The following is a 10,050-nucleotide window of genomic DNA, read 5'->3' as shown; positions in this document are numbered from 1 at the left end:
GAATATGTCAGGAAGACAGAAACATTCAGGCAAGAAGGTAAAAAAAAACAATGAGAATGGAATATATTAGGCTGTCAGGAAAATCATCATGTATTTTTATGTTTTCCTATGCAAAAATATGTCATGACTTTCCCAACAATCTAATACTACACTCAACTAACAGCATCAATCTGACATCCACACATAAGGAAATGGACCCATTTAAGAAGCAGATACAGTGTTAGTAGTTCATCTGAGCTTTACAGAATATAAGAACACTTTAGAGGGTTACAGAATACCAGGGTCATATAGGTGGTCTTCAGAAAGTTAGTGCATAAGACATACTATGAAAAATCTCTGCATGAATTTGAAGTATTTTTGTAGCAAAACAAACTCATTTTAATCCATTTTTCTACAAACTTTCTGAAGTCCTTTTATATATGATTCCTGCAACAGGAATAAAAAAAATTGTACAGAAAAAGTAAGCATCACATTGAGGCCTTTCTCCAATTTAGGTTGCAGTTCAGATAGGTACACATCTAAATAAACCCTTTTCTCTGGGCGCTAGAAATTAAGGATAGAAAACGGGAAGAGGAATAGAAAGAAATAAAGCAATGCTAAGGAAATGGATGGATAAAGTTGGAGAGAGGCAATTAAAAACTTCCTTCTCTTACCTGGTATATGTGAAACACCAGCACAATTAGGCAAAAAAAATTAAACTCTTCTCCCCCAGGACTTTTGGTTTTCTCTTATGGGTAGAAAATTGATACTGAACTGAGGAGTAACCATGAATACATCATAGACTTTAGCATGTAATGCTGTTGCGCATTTGCTTGTGCAAAAGAAATATGCCTCATATTGGTATAAAGTTGATACAATACCGACCATTACTATCCCGTTGTACTCTTATTCCAAAGTCAAATAATTTTTCTGTTGCTATTGTGCTTTTAAAAGATAACATTTCTTTCTCTGCATGTAAATGTGTTTGGGAATGGATTTGCTGTGGTTTCACTTCTCTGCCCCACAGAGATTGGAGATTTGGTTTTGGGCAGTGGTCACACTGCCATTCATGCATTCAGTATTCATCCAAAATACATTAATTGAGGGATAAAGTACCAGCCACTGGACATTTTTTTCCCAGCCAGCCTGGGTCATGACACATGTTGAATGAGCCAATCAGGTGGTGGTTTTGATGTGAGTATATAGCCTTTATGTCAATGGACAAAAGTTCTTAAATGAGTTCCTCTTTTTCCTTGTCATGATATTTGGAAGTGACTTTAAAGAGAAAAGGGAAGAATGTGGGAAAGTCAATGTCCCTAGTTGCTACTGTTAGTCACTTCACAGAGAAAGAAAAAATCAGAAATGGGAAGTACCGGGACACCAAGAGAGAATTGTGCCTCGTGTAAGAAAATGGGGACAGGATCTACAAAGAAGTGTTGTGTGTAGGAAAATAGTTAAGGTGAGCTAAGGACAGAGACTCAGATTTTTTTTATCTATGGCTGATGGGTAGGGCCAGATTGAACTGGAAGAAGCTGAACTCCTGCCTTTTATTGTAAGGATGGAGAGTGGGATGCAATGTCATGATGCTGTTTCCTATTTCTAGAAGACAATGGCCTCAGTTCAGAGCAAAGTATAAAGTTATGAACCTCTAAAGTGTTCCAAGAATGAAACACTTCTCACTCCTCACCATTAGAGGGGAAAGGGTGATACGTCTTTAGTAATAAATTAGGGTGCAGGATAAAAGGAAACCTCAAACAGTCAAGAGAATTACCCTAGTACTCATGGCATGACTTCTTGACTTCAAAAACACGTGAAAGGGAGTGTACAATGTTAACGTATGCATAAATACAAATAGTTCTAATACTTGCTTTTTGTGTTTCTAATTATTTTCATCTCTTGCCCTTTCTCCATTACCCACCCCCCAGATATCCTTTCATGAAACTCCTAGTAGTAACTTAGCCTTCTCCTGCACCTTCAGGACCATTACCCCCAGATAGCTCTCTTTTGAGATGCTTTGTGAATTTGATTCTATTTTTGCTTTTTTTACATGGCATTTTCCAGTCAGCTTTTTTTATTTTGAGAGTTGCTTTTCTATAAGTTCAAAAATAGTAGTCATCTTTATTGTCATTGACCAAGCACTACCTTATGCCACATATCAGCTCTTATAATAATTCTTTGACTTAATTATCGGTGAATCAATTGCATCCAAGACAGAATAATGTACAATATTCACATTCATGAAGTGTTTCAAAGCATTGTATGACACAAAGTTTCAAATAAATGCTAGTATTTCAAGTTATTATTAATCTACATTCGTATTGCTTTAAAGATGTTTCTCCGACATATTTTTTTTTTTTTTTTTGGAGAGATTTTCACTGTAGGGCGCGTGCGCTCGCCAGACAGACAGAGAGAGACATAGAGACAGAAAGCGAGAAATCACCCCCCATGGGGGATGGTCACGCCGCAATCCCTTCTCCTCCATTCTCCTCTCGGGCTCTTGGGCACGCACGCACACGCGCCCGGCGTGAGTTTTAAGCCACCGGGTCCGGGACACGAACCGCGGTCGACTACGTGGGAATCCAGCGACATAGCCATTACGCTAACTGCTGGTCCCTCTCTCCGACATACTTTGTCAGTTTATCATAGCACATTTTTTGTACCCTCTTTCTTTCTTTGGCATCATGACTGAGTTTATTCAATCTCCTATAGATTTGTATGGAAGGAATAAACATGGGCTTGGAGCCAGAAATTCTTTCTTTTTTCCCAAGAAAATTGCTTTATTCTAATTAACTCATTAAACAACTCCAACAACTGGTGTAAGGTTACACAATTATCTGCCCAGCCCCAGAGTCAACATTTCAATGAACTTCCTCACAGAAGAATATCCTCTTTCATTGTAATTCTAAAGGAAGCTACCGATAACAGAAGAAGTTTAACTGACGATTTTACACTTCATCATTTCACCGTCAATTATTTGTTCACACTAAATTAACTTGGTCATGAGAGTCGACTTCTTTACTTCTTCAGTATGAACAACTTGATTAGGATAATCCATTTGCAAATCTGCACTGTTTCAGCACCTCGCTGAAACCCTCACAGAGCTTAATGTCACTCTTGGTTCTGGGCACACTCCAAAAACTGTTTTATCTCAGAGTGGCAAGGTCCAACCTGCTGCTGCTGCTCAAGTGTGCTGGGTTCCCTGAGGCTCCTGGTAAGAGATGTCAGGCCTGGAGGGCTCAACGTTACTTCCTCCACTGAAGCCCCAGTGATGACATGCCCCCATGTGTGTCCCACAGCAGAGCCCACAGCCACACCAGCTGCAGTGGTTGCCATCTGGGCCATCAGACCTGGCTGCCGTGGTGCAGAACAGGAGAGCCGACAGCAGGTGGTGGGGCCACTGCAGGCAGCTGAGCTGCTGGCCTGGGGGCAGCTCTCATTTGAGGTGCCCGGCTGGCCGGAGGGTCCATGCGGGAAGTGCGGCTTCAGCTTCCACGCGGCATCGCAAGCACACACGGAACTGGAGCCAGAAATTCTAGTTTCAAATTCTACATCCTGCTCTTTCTGAGCTTTCTGGTCAAGTTTCCCAACATTAGGCAGTGCCCTGAGATGTCCAGGGTTGCCCTCCTGAAATTGTATGACGAATCAAACAAACTCAGTTCTGCACACACCAAACACACCAGTTCCTCTGTGTTTGTGCGTGTGTGTGTGCACACACTAACAGGCATGTGCTAGAGCAAGGCTAAAGTCATGGAGACTCTTGCCGAGAAGTTGCTTAAGTAAGACACAAACATTCTCTCTCTCTCTCTCTCTCTCTCTCTCTCTCTCTCTCTCGTCTTTAACATGCGAAGATTCCAAGGCTGAGAAGTACCTGAGACCAGCTGGATACCTTATAAATACTGCTCAGAGCTAGAGGGGCCTTGGGGGTGTTTCTACACAATTTTCTGCAATGAGCTGTAAGAAATTATGGCCCAAAGAAAGTGATTCGTGTGTGTCATGAAGAGGATGGATCTATAACCTAGTTTCCCAGACTTTTTGCTTAATTATTTCCTTGACATTGAAGTGATTTAATTGAGCCACAAGAGGGAGTCAGTAGGTAAGAAAATGTGCTGTGAATTCTCACCAAACCCAGTATCTTGGGAGGGTCTCTGGAAAGGAAGACTTTCAGGTCTGATTTTGTGTACTGGATCTGGGTTGCATCTAATTTATATCCAATGCTCTCTGGGCATATCATGGATACATTAATTCATCTCTCTGAGCATCAAGTTTTTCGCAACAGTTAAATAGAGATAATATTACTTGTATCGAAAGATGCTTATAAGGATACTTGAGATTAAATATTTTAAAAGTTTACTACAATGTTAACTCAAGATGATAGGTGATGATAGAGGCAGCGATTGTTCTTTCATTCAAAGAATGCTTTTTGTGTTTTTTTTTCTTTTTTTTGGTGTGTTTGTTTATTTGTTTTTTTTCCTTTGTTTGTTTGTTTGGTTTTCCATCTCCACCTCATTCTCTCAGTCTGGGTAAATTGAAAGAAATATTTTAGACTTTGTCTCATTGTGGTCTACTTTAGTCTCCTTTCTTCATCAAATCTGAGCACCCATAGGGTGTAGGAGGACGTGACAGAGCTGACAAAGAAGCCAAGACTGCAAATATCACTTGATTTCATATTCTAAAATGATTTGAGTTGTGGCTGAGACAGCAGTTACATTGTTTTGTCCTCTTTTGCTTTTGGGAGAGTGGACCTTTCCACAGAAGGCAAGGGTATAGCAAAGGGAACAAAGAAACAAAGACACCAGAGACAAGCCCTAATATTACTGAGATCTGACATAAGCAGGAATCTTGGAAGAGAGCTGCATTGTAGCATAATTGAGGAGGAAGTGGATACTGTCAGAGGATGTGTCAATGCACGGGAAGGCTGGAAGGGGAAATACTTTGCCCTTTTTCTCTTTTAAGACTCCAATCTTCCAAACAAGCCTAAGTGGCTTCTTTATTATCCCCAATTTACAGAAGATTTGAGGAGATTTTTCCAGAATCATACAATTGGCAAATAACCAAATTAAGTCTAGAGCTCAGATCTGTTGCTTCTTAGTCCTAGGATCTTTCCACTATTGCAAATAGCCACCCCCCAACACCACCACCCACCTTCTGGGAGAAACAGTTAGATGAGACTTGGCTTTAGCACAGAGGAATGATAAATAAAGAAATTAAAAATGTAATAGGCAGGCAGAACTATCTGCTCACTCCCTTTCTTCCCTTCCAGGGCGGAAAAAATAGCTGACAATGGGTATAAATTCCAACTTCGAATTGAGAAGTTTTCTTTTTTTGATGATGTATTTCCTGATGTCTTCTGTAGCTTTTGCCTCTAGATCACTTTCTAATAAAAGATAAAAATTGGGACTCCTGATTCTAGCATGACATGTAAAAAACTTGAAAGCTTTCACTTCCTCTCTTATAACCAAAGAACAGATGAGCAAATTAATAATTAACAGAACTTCTTAGATCTTTCAGAGAATTGACATCAGAGAGCAAATTGCTGTCCCCCAATTTGCAGAGATAGACATAAACAGAAGCATAGCTTCTGGGAGCAGAAACACAGTAGAAATACTTAAACTATGACAAGCTGATGGAGCCTGAATGTGGACTAACTTGAGAATTCAAAGCTCTGTGTGGCCTAGTCTTCGGGAAGGGGTCCTAGACTTCATGAGTTATACTTCCAAGTGTCCGTTCTCAAGATAAAGATCAGAGAAAACTCTCCTATGATTCTGGTTAAGGAAGGGTAAAATAAACACTTTGAAAACTTCCCAGGGAATTCTGTTGTTTTTAAGAAAAGTCTGCCCTCTAGGCAAACTATTTTACTTGAGCCTAAACTACTTGGTTTTATTCTAGAGTCTAACTGACCTGAAGGAAGAACAATATCAACCCCTACTTCTTTCTTTATTTTTAGAATTATTTACTTAATTTTATTTATTGTTATTATGCTAATTTGGTGAAAGAGAAAGAGAAAAGGAAGGTAAGAAAGAAAGCCACCAGGTCCAGGACTCAAGCCATCATCAGCCATGTGGGAGTCCAGAGCTTTAACCACCACACCACCTGCTGACCCCTCCACTTACTTCTAATATTCCATGTGGATGATGAGAAAATCCAATCACAGCTCCTCTGACCAAAGATAACAGAGCATATGAAATAAGCGCACTGGAGAAAATTATAGCCTTTGACACAAAGAGCTACAATAGACAGTAAGTGCAACTCAGCTTCTAGTCAGATACACATAATAACCTCACAGAAAAAGTGTATTGGTTTCACTGTTTTTATGCAACACATTATGTTTAGTTCTCAACAAAAGTTAAAATATGTTGAAAGACAAAATAAACAATATGAACAGAAAACATAAGAATAAGACTCAGATATGGCAGAGATTTTGGAATTGTCATGTCAGGAACTTAAAATAACTGCTTAAGGGGTGGCAGGTGGCGTGGCAGTTGAAGGCTCTGGATTCCCACATAGCCAACTATGGTTTGAGTCCCAGATCTGGTGGCTTGCTTTCTCCCTTTCTCTCTCTCTCTCTATATCTCTGGTCAAATTAAAAAATAATAATAAATGGAAATAAAGAAATAAATAATGCTTTTTCTGAAATAACTGCTTAATATATACTAAGAGCTGTAATGGGAGATGTGTACAACATATGAGAACAAGTGGGTAATAGAAGCAGAAGGATAAATTAAGAAACCAGATTAAGAGTGCCAGTGTGGGAGTCAGCAGGTGATGCAGTGGTTAAGACATTGGACTCCCACAGGGCCAACCATAGTTTGAGTCCCAGACCTAGGGGCTTGAAAATCATGTTGGGCATGCCCATGCATGCCCAAAATCCCAGGAGGAGATGAGGGAAGAAGGGATTGTTGCATGGCCATCTCCCCAGGAAGTGTATGTACGGGGGGGGGGGTTCTCACTTTCCCTCTTACTGTCTCTCTGGTGAGTGCACTCATCCAATGCAAAAACTTAAAAAATAAATAGAAAGATAGAAAATAGTGCCAGCATGTTCCATAGACCCCGATATATCTCAAAGACTGAGGCATGTGGATTAATATTCTCAGGTTGGCAGAAAGAGCAGTCATGAAATGTGGTTGTCGTGAGATACACATGCCCGGTGGTTTTATGACAAGAAGGACGTACTCAGATGAGCTGGTTTGTATTGCCAGGGAGATAATAAGACAGGAAGATCATGTAATCACTGAATATCAGGCTGGTTGGTCATCAGAACTCACTTATTTCAACTCTCACTCAGAGGAAGAAGAACCAAAATCTTTCTCTACAGCACATTGAGTTTAGGTCTTCAACCACTTTGCTCCCTATACAGTTTTCAGAGTTCTTATAAATGCAATGAAAGTACATGAATTCTCTTTGTCCTAGTTTTCCCTTACTTTCGTTGACCACCTATGCTCCCTCTTAGCTCTTAATCTTTTAGTTTTAACACGTTTTCTGAGATACCATAGCAAAAGTTAAATTATCCACTGACATATCAAAATACTTACATATCATTTTAAATTATCCACTATTTTTGTAAGGTTTTTGCTGTAAGGTATGTGTACTCACTGGAGAGAAATATAGATAGTGAGAAAGAAAGTGAGAAACCCTCCTCTGGGGTGATGGCTACTCCACAATCCCTTCTCCTCTATTCTCCTCCTGAGATTTTGGGCACACCCACATGCTCCAGGCATGATTTTCAAGTTACTGGGTTCAGGGCTCAAATCGTGGTCGACCATGTCAAAGTACAGCACTCTACTCACTATGTCACCTGCTTGCCCCTCATCCACTATCTTTATTAAAGCAAAGTATAACAAATTGCTGTTGAAGAATAACAGTGTTTGGATTACTAACTATGTTATGGGAAGCTAGGAATAGCCAAATTCAGGATTCAGAATTCAGAAAAAATGACACTGCATTTCACCACATTTTTAATATAAAAATATGATATCAAGACAAGAAGATAGATTTGAAAAAAAATGTGCTAGTATTTTATTTAGGATTTGTAGAATTCATTTTTTCTTCCCCAAATTCACAAGAGAAAGTCTCTACCAAATACATAATTTTTTTGACCCTTGATAAAATGATACTGTTGGGAAAATTATTTGCCAGAGACAGTTGGATTGTTATCATTTCTGAAACCCAGTACTCAAAGGAAGTGAGATTAGACCTTCATGAAATTATAAACCCTTCAACTGAATGTGATGAGAAGAAGTAAGAAAGGAAGCTTTCTGTTTTCTTTGAAACCTAGGCATTTGTTCAGTTTTAATTGTTTTTTTTTTTTGGCCTGAAAGTTATTCTCTAAGAGATTCAAGTAAAAACTGTCTTAGTTCATTACTGTGTTATTACCAGAAATATCTGAGCCTGGGTGATTTTATAAAGAAGACAGAAGTTATTTATAAACTCATGACTGTGGGGGCTGGACTGTTCAAAGTTCTAGACCTACAGCACAGCCAACAGCAGCACAGAGGATGGTGGATATGTGCAGGGAGAGAACGAATGAGCAGCTTGCTCTCTCTTTTGTAGCATCCAGCTGTTGTCAGTACTTCTCAGGAAATCTAAAACTCATGGAGTTTCCTGAGTCATCATTACTTTGTTCACATCATGGAGGAAACACTATGGCGCAGTCACTACCCTCGAGGCATCACCATGGAACACCATGAAGGAAATAAGTTTTCACTTAAGACTTTTACAATACAGTCGATATAATCGAGTGCCAGCACATAAATTTCTGGGGGACATGGTCTAACCACAGTGAAACTTGATTTCCTTATTTGGAAAAAATTACTGAAAAGCACTAAGTGGGGAGAGTTGAGTGAGCTAATAATGGTAAAGAAGGGAAGATGGTGGTGTGTGTACAGTGCCTTGGTATTGGTGTAAGTTAGGGCTGTTGTCACTACAAAGACCCTGTCCTTAGGGGTTTCTAACATTTATTTTACATATTAACATGTTCAGGTTCCAGTATCTCGAACTAGGTGTTTAGACTTCAGCAGTGTTTTCTCACGGCTGAAGGTGCCATGTGGTTGGGCATTGGACTCTCACATGGCTTACCGCAGTTCGAGTCTTGAACCTGGAAATTTGAAAATCATACCGAGTGCATGTGCATGCACGCCCAAAATCCCCGGATGAAAATGTAAGAGAAGGGACTGTGGCCTGGCTATCCCCCCAGGATGGTGATTTCTCACTTTTCCTCTCATTGCCTCTCTCTTGCTATCTCTGGTGAGCACTCACACCCTATGGCAAACACTTTTAGAAAAAGAGTACTTTCTTAACAATAATAGTTTTATTTGCTGTATATTTTCTATTTGCAGAACCACTTTTTCTTAAGCATAGAGGAAGACACACACAGAGACACACACACACACATCATATAAATTATATATGTATATGTAGGATAAAAGTTCATATATATATGAATTTTGTGCCTTAAAATTGTAATTATATACACCATGGAAAATATCTTGTATCAAACAAAACCAAAACAATCTCCTTCCTAGATTCAAAACAGGAAGAGCAGTGCACAGAGATATCTCCTCAACTTTCCATGACCCCCAGTTTCCATAAATTTGTTTACACATTTTTTCTTCGTTCTAATCTTTCATATCAGATATATATGAGGCTCTTCTCTTCTTTTAATTGGGGTTATAATGTAATTTTCTCTGCAAATCGGTCTCAACTCCCTCCTCCCTCCCTCCTAATGTTATATCCATTCCCCCGTTGACTCTCTCTCTTACTTACCCAATAGCTTTCAACAGAAATATTCCTGCTTGTTATTATCAGACACTGCTAAATGTTGGAATCACAAAGACAAATAAGATACCTTTTTTGTTTTCAGAGATAAACAAATTGGTAAGAAAAACATAAAAATATAATTTTGAACTGATGACTGATCTTGGTGGATTAAACAAATCTACTTCCATTCCTTCGTGAAACCAAACTAAATGACTATTACAGGTATAGATAAACACATGATCTCAAAAATAATAAATATGAGAATATCATTATATTACATTTTTTTTAATGATAGGAAGCAGATAAATAAGTAGTAAA

General features: G+C 39.1%; 1 pseudogene; it reads right to left on the bottom strand.

Annotated features, from left to right (window-relative positions):
• Positions 1-2,947: 2,947 nt before the first annotated feature.
• Positions 2,948-3,479, bottom strand: LOC102469599 (coiled-coil-helix-coiled-coil-helix domain-containing protein 2 pseudogene; annotated as a pseudogene).
• Positions 3,480-10,050: the final 6,571 nt, after the last annotated feature.

Source organism: Tupaia chinensis, unplaced genomic scaffold (assembly GCF_000334495.1).
Source record: "Tupaia chinensis unplaced genomic scaffold, TupChi_1.0 Scaffold148192_1, whole genome shotgun sequence".
In the NCBI taxonomy this organism is placed as follows: domain Eukaryota; kingdom Metazoa; phylum Chordata; class Mammalia; order Scandentia; family Tupaiidae; genus Tupaia; species Tupaia belangeri.
Note: the sequence above shows the minus strand (reverse complement) of the source record. Positions and strands in the feature narration are given on the sequence as shown.